Source organism: Triticum dicoccoides, chromosome 2B, assembly GCF_002162155.2.
Source record: "Triticum dicoccoides isolate Atlit2015 ecotype Zavitan chromosome 2B, WEW_v2.0, whole genome shotgun sequence".
In the NCBI taxonomy this organism is placed as follows: domain Eukaryota; kingdom Viridiplantae; phylum Streptophyta; class Magnoliopsida; order Poales; family Poaceae; genus Triticum; species Triticum dicoccoides.
Window position 1 is genome coordinate 582219899 of NC_041383.1, and position 6694 is coordinate 582226592.

Below are 6694 nucleotides of genomic sequence, written 5' to 3' on the forward strand. Positions count from 1 at the left end.
TGTCAGTACTCTAGTAACATTTTGGACCTATGTTTTTTTTACTTCCTTCACAACAACTGACGTCACGAGTTTCAAATTGATCGTACTTTGTAAAATTCCTTTTTAGTGGTTTTCAAGTGTATTCGGTGCACTATAAAATAAGAGAAAATTTACCCTTAACACTCAAGACACAACAAATTTTACTTTTTATCCTATTCAAATTAGTTTGTTAAACAAATGTAATGGTGCTTTTGCACACATGGGTTTACAAAAAATGTAAAAAAAATATTTAAATATTTTATTAAGAATAAATCTATTTAGAACACGGAAATAACAATATAAATTTATTCCAAAATTAGTTAAAAATTAAAATATCAAGAATGAGAAAAATCACAAAACTACAAACTAAATGGAAACTACAAGTCTAGTAGAAACCAAGACAACTAGAGTGGTTTGTCAAATAATTAAGGAAAATTAGGGCATTTTCATAAGTATTTTTTGTATTTTTTAAAAGATCCTAAATCTTTCCCTTTTTCAGTTCTCCAAACACGCCTGTTTTTTTTACAAATAATATTTCATATTTCTTGGCTTATTCCAAATATTTTGAACATTTGTTTCGTCAAATAGACACCCATTGTGAGAACAAAACTGTTTGTCACCCATCAAACCACTTTGAATGAGGCGAGGACCTCATTTTTATGAGTTTTGAATCGATTTCGTTTGGTTTAGAGTTCAAGGAGCAAACTAGATTAAATCAGCTATTTTTTCTGAATTTCCTAAAAAAGGGTTATTTTTCCGAAAAAGGGTGACATATTAATATCAAGATAATATCAATTACACTAAGTCTCTACAGCAAGATAATATCATGACCTAATCGAGACGTCGACGATGCACACAACTAAAAAGGATAAAAAGAAGAAGTAGAAGAAATAAAGAAAGTTGACACAACAAACGACTTGCAACAAACCAGCAGCAACGACATTCACCATCCTTGACAACATGCGAGCTTCGAGAAAGGTTCTCCTAAAGTAAGGTCTCCATGAAGGTAACGACGCTCAACAGTCGCAATCGCAGGGTCCAACCATCGTAGATAAAACTTTAGATTTTCAACCTGGAGAGCTCGTCTGATTAGATTCCAAAGCAATGTCATCATCTAGAACATAGTGCATAAAACATCACCATTGCCACATGCAGCCAATCAGACCTAGGATTTTCACCGCAGAGCTCTAGACCTAGTACTCGAAGAGGACCACCAATCCAAAGAGACCATGCATTGCTGCCACCCTTTACCGAGGAAGACTACGCTGCATGGAAAGGCGTACAAACACCATGGTAACAATGAATTAGAATCGGAACCATTCAATGGCATTAACGTTAGGAGATGCCCGCTTTCGTGCATATCCTTGACGGGAATACCACCCTGCGATAAAACCTATGCGTGCAAGCATAGAATTATCACATAAACAGAGAGTTGAACGCCGCCGAGAGCCGTCTCACATGCACGTGCTCTAGAAATCTCGTGGTAGAGATCGGCAGCGACAACAGCAATGAGACACGACAACAACTCTGTGACCCGCAAACCGTAACCGCACCATTCCCGCTCCGTTGTTGCACGCCCTGTTGTCGCCTTATCGTCATTGCGTCACCACTACCACTGCCGACAAGCCCACAAGCCGCTGCTGCCAAATCTAGACTTTGGAGGCTCATCACCACACCGGACACCCACTCCGACCCCCACCGCCCACGCATGACAAGAACACAACCACCACCTAGGGCACCCGGGACCGTCGGCCCGACATTCAAGCTCCATCAACTGTGTTGTGCCATTTATGGCCACCGTGTCACACGACTGGGGAGCTTCCTGCACAAGAGATCACCTCACAAGAAGGCATCCCGCTGTTGCGGTCGACCAAGCGGTCTTTGCCCATTGGCGTCCTCCAGCGGCAGTGGGGGAGGGGAGGAGAGGACACAGTGGTTAGGGTTTCGTGTTTTCCGTGGCGGCTCAACCCAAAAAAATCACTTGTTGTGTGCGTGCATTTAAAACCCGACCGGTGCAGTTTTTTAAGTTGTTTTCACAATTTTATGTACTGGCAAATAATGAATAGACAACCATGAAAACTTCACTGTGGAAACTTTGACAAATGCACAAGTGCAGTTCAGTCGTCCAGGTGCTCCTTATCTTAACCTTACAGAGACCAGCTTTGACTACGGTCAGAAATTTTGTGTCACTCACCACATACCTAAAAGCGTATATTGACGGGAACCGTACTAGTACAAATTTGATACTTCAACAGAGGCACACAGCCTGTCCCAGACAGCCCCTGCTTCGAGCCATTGTCGGCGAGCCAAGAGTTTCATAGTTCTGTAAGACTTCTGGGCAAAACGAACGGCATCAGGCAGAGCATGTTCCAAGACCACTGTTCACATGTGCACCAGCGAGGGCCTCAACTTTTACAAAGCTGAAACATCCTTTTCCAAGTATATTTGGTCGCTGCGTCTGGAGAATCGAAGTGTATATGACCCCATGTCGCTCTTGGTATCTGTAGGGTTGTTTCGTCACTGCTGATGCAGTACGCATGCATTATCACTACTTGTTTTTTATGTTGACATCGCTAGTACCTGGCGAGGAAAATGAGAGGAAATTAAACAAAGAGCAATGCTATGAACTGGAGTATTTCACATCACTTTATGGAGAAAGTTTAGACTTCGTTTTCCGGGTGTTTGACCCTGATGGCCTGAACTAGTCAGCATCGTAACCATCCTACTGATGGCTTGATTGATTGTTTGGTACTGTTATTACTTGCTATAACAGCTCGCCGACGGAGATAGCACCTTCGTTCTCACAGATTTTTCTTCATGTGGTTGCGTCCAGCTCTTGATTAGTTCAGGCCTTCTTTTCAGAGACTAAGGGAGTAAGGCCGTATTTGTTTGGGCTCGTGTTTATGTTTTTGCAGCCTTTTCATTTTGATAAAAATATCACAAAAGCTCCTAAATAGAGCATTTTTACTTCGGCTTTTGGTTTATGAATCAATATTGGTATATGATGGTATAAGCCAAAAGCCGAAGCAAAAACACATATTTAGGAGTTTTTTTGGCTTTATGCCAAAGTAGAAAAGCTGTAAAATTAGAAGCAAAAGCCCAAACAAATAGAGCCTATGGATATTAGTGTCTTAGAATTTTAAGAAGTGTCGTCACGACTTATGCCCAGTTCTTTTGGTGACTTCTTTTATATGCCGCCTCCTCACAATCTTTTCTTATAAGATGCTTCTAAGCTAGTTTATCCCAAATTAACCTAGAAACCAAAACAAATGGAGGAGGCGGCTTATGAGAAAAGCCATAAATGAATTGGGCCTTAGAGCATCTCTAGCAGACCTCGTATAATGCCGACCCGTAAAACTTGTTCCGTTCGCTGAAAATCGGTTTTGCGGGCCGACACGGGCTGCTGTCGAGCAGACCCCGCGTAGCCCGCAAACTGAAAACCCTCGATTAGCGAATTTGACAACGATTCTGACAATTGAGTTCAAATTTGAAGAATAAAACATAGTTCGCGTGCAAATAAAAGCATAGTTTTGTATGACAAACACAAAAGGACTTCATGCAAAAGCGACGACCACGCCCATCATCATCTTGGTTACTTTTCACCCGTCATGATCTTCACTCCGCACCACCGCCATCAATGCCATCGCCGCCCCCGAATCCATCACTTGTTCCAACTCCGGCACCGAAAGCATCGCCGAGCGCACTAAATGCATCAGCGGCACTGGTTCCAACTCCTGATGGGAAAACATCACCGGCACCGAAACACCCACGGGCCGCCGCTAGCATCCTCCTCTTCAAGATGTCTCTCCTTGCCATATCATGCCATTCTTTGGTGATGTCCTCCATATCATCGCGGTTCAATGTCATGATCCTATTCTCTTCGGCAAGAAGCTTGGCCATGGCTTTGGTCTCAGCGGCATAGGCTCTTCTCTCCTCAATGGCCGTCTTGCGCAACCTCTCGTCCTTGAGCAATTGCCACTTCTCTTGCTTCTCTCATGCCTTCTTTGTTGGGGAACGTAGCAATTTAAAAAAAAAAATCCTACGCACACGCAAGATCTATTGGAAATATGAGCAATTTTATTGTTGGAAATATGAGCAATTTACCGAATGATTTTATTAACAGAAATACTAGATAAAGCATGACTAGTATAGCAGTGATAAAACAAGCCATGCTAATTGAAAAGAGAAGGTAAATAATATCTGCATATATAAGCTAGAACCGATCATCTCTAGAACATACAGTAGATCAAGATGCATATATGAAGTAGAGCCTAACATGTGTAGAGCAAACACTAGAAGAAGGAACTGTTGCAGGACTTCTAACAAGAAAGATAAGAACACGTACTGGACAGCAGCCGGAGCAGAGGCACTGGACTTAGGGTCGGTGTCCTCCATGTCGTCGAGGAGGTTGTCGACGTCGGGGAAGTAGTCGTCGTTGGGGAAGTAGTCGTCGGAGTCCGGGGCGTCTGTGACGAAGAAGTCAGTAGTCGCGCAGAGTGCTCCCCAAAAACCTTATCACCCTTCTCCCGTACAGGACTCAAAGAGGTGCGGTTTCGGAGGCCTACTGTCCCGACCTACGGTGCATGCCGCAAGCCGGGATGAGGAAGAACGTAGCAGCGGCGCAGTGCTCAGGAACTTGTGGCGAGAGGAGGAAGAGACTCTGGTGCGTCTCTCCGAGAGGAGCGACCTCCCTTTTATAGGCGCAAGATAAGGAGGCGAGAGGCTGCGCTGGGAGATGAAGAGAACGAGGGAGATGAAATGAACAAGCAGCAGGCGAAGAGGAGCGTCGTTCGTATTCAATCTCCACTACAGCAAAACGTTTCAGCTTTTGCGTGACCTTTCGTATACCCGTAGTGCGTGGCAAAAATTTACATCGGCTCGGCTCATTCCCGCAACCCGCGGCGCGTCGTCACGAGGCGAGGCGAGGCGTGGCGAGGCGGGCGGCGGAGGAGGAGCGCGCGTGGATGTCCCTCTTGTTCTCATGCTCATACGAGTGGGGAAGGAGCCTCCCTTATAAAGAGGTCCAACTCCCTCTAAACTAACAATCTGGGACTTAACTTTAGTTCCACCTCTTGCCTTGCATGAATGGGCTGCGTGGGCCTCTAGGATTTATTAGGAATTTCTGAAACTACTATTGGGCTAGGCCCAAAATAGACAAAAATTCCAGCAATCCCCCACCAGATCCCAGAGGCACACAAAATTTGCCTTTGGTTCCAAAACATTGTTTTATATACCGGTACTGCAGTGGAGACTGTTAAGTTGAACTTCCACCTAGAACTCTATGCTACACTAGTAAGCAACTTGAACAGTGGACTGGGCCTTGAACTGCAAGTTTTCTGCGAATCTAGCTTCACATAAAGCCTTAACCGATACGTGGCTATCGTGGGTCTTCCCCGCGGGTGAAGCTTATGCGTCATACTCCGAGACCTTTCATGAGTTTACTAGAGAGAACCCTGCTCTCATAGATTGCGACGTTTAACAATCAGACTCATATAGGTGCATTCTTCAAAAGATGTTCTGCAGGACAACATCTCTTCTTCAAAGAGCCACTTAGAACACATTAAGATATACATCAACCTGCCATGCAGATTAGGAGAGTATTGCATCTTCATGGAGTGGTATTTTAACAGTAAGGATACTCTCCTCCCAGTTGACCAACAGCTTGTTTTCCACATCTAATTCATGGGATCTCCGATCACAAAGAATAGGTTACCACTGTGAACAACTCATATTGTGGGTCTCATACCCATCTTCCTCGATGCATTATCTATCACATTACGTGATAGACCCTTCGTAAAAGGATCTGACAGATTTTTAGACGTTTGGATATAATCCAATGCAATAACTCCAGAGTTTTACATTTTCCTGACAGACTTTAACCTTCTCTGAATGTGTCTTGATGACTTCATGTTATCCTTTGAACTGTTCACTTTCGTGATCACAGTTTGATTATCGCAGTTCATAAGGATACCCAGTACATGTTTCTCAACAACCGGCAAGTCATTCAAGAGCCGACGAAGCCAATCTGCTTCGACCGTAGCTGTATCTAGTGCTGTGAGTTCTGCTTCCATTGTTGACCTCGTTAAGATGGTCTGCTAGCAAGACTTCCAAGAAACAGTGCCACCTCCATGAGTGAATACATATCCGCTCGTGGCCTTTATCTCATCAGCATCTGAGATCCAGTTTGAGTAACTATACCCTTCAAGCACCTTTGGGTGCCCAGTGTAGTGAATTCCATAATTCGCAGTGCCTTTCAAATAATGCAAAACTCTCTCTAGAGCTTTCCAATGCACATCTCCTAGTTTTGAGACAAACCGGCTCAGTTTGCTAACAGCAAAACAGATGTCAGGTCTTGTAGCACTGGCTAAGTACATAAGCGAGCCAATGATCTGTGAATATTTCAATTGGTATCTAGCAATTCTCCGATTCTTTCGAAGCAACACACTAGCATCATATGGTGTTGGAGATGGCTTGTAGTCACTGTAGCCAAAGCGACTCAAGATCTTTTCCACATAGTGAGATTGAAGCAATGTAATCCCACCATCATCGTCTCTCAACAACTTGATGTTCAGAATGACATCAGCCACTCCTAAATCCTTCATCTCAAAACAGCGAGATAGGAAATCCTTGACCTCCTTAGTAACATTCAGCCACTCCTAAATCCTTCATCTCAAAA